Raw genomic sequence first — 656 nt, 5'->3', positions numbered from 1 at the left:
TATATATATATATATATATATATCACCCCGTCAAAGAACCACTCTTCACAAAGAACAAATCCGCCACCCACAATACAGACAGATACAGGTCAGTGAACACATAGAAAGGTATGCTAGGAACGTTAATTCTGACTTCCTAATTTTCCCCTTCTATCAATGTCGACAGAACACCTCAGTACAGCAAAGAGTGAATGAAGAGGCAACTTTTATCAATAAATTTCATCCACAATTTAACATGAACACATAACATAATACAGAACGCTATTAACCATACGAATAATACCAGTAACACCCATACATCCCATATACCATTTATATTACAGTATTATATCAACTCTAATTGCACCACGTCCAGAACAACTTACCTCCCTTACACATAAGCTTTTTACTCAGGGACTAGTAGACCCAAAACAGCAATTGACGATACCGGAATGACTTTGAGTCACTTTAACAATTCATCATGACCTAAGTTCATCTAATTGCATATATTTATCGTTACTTTTCATAAAAAAACGTTTTTTTTTTTTCATATCCAATGTGTATTTTCGTTTCTTTTCTTCTTACTTTCCCCATATCTTTTCCACGTGTAAATTCTATTTTCTTTTTGAAACATATTTCTATTATATATATATATATATATATATATATATATATAT

Source organism: Octopus bimaculoides, chromosome 8, assembly GCF_001194135.2.
Source record: "Octopus bimaculoides isolate UCB-OBI-ISO-001 chromosome 8, ASM119413v2, whole genome shotgun sequence".
In the NCBI taxonomy this organism is placed as follows: domain Eukaryota; kingdom Metazoa; phylum Mollusca; class Cephalopoda; order Octopoda; family Octopodidae; genus Octopus; species Octopus bimaculoides.
The sequence above is the reverse complement of the archived record's forward strand: the minus strand, read 5'-3'. Positions refer to the sequence as shown.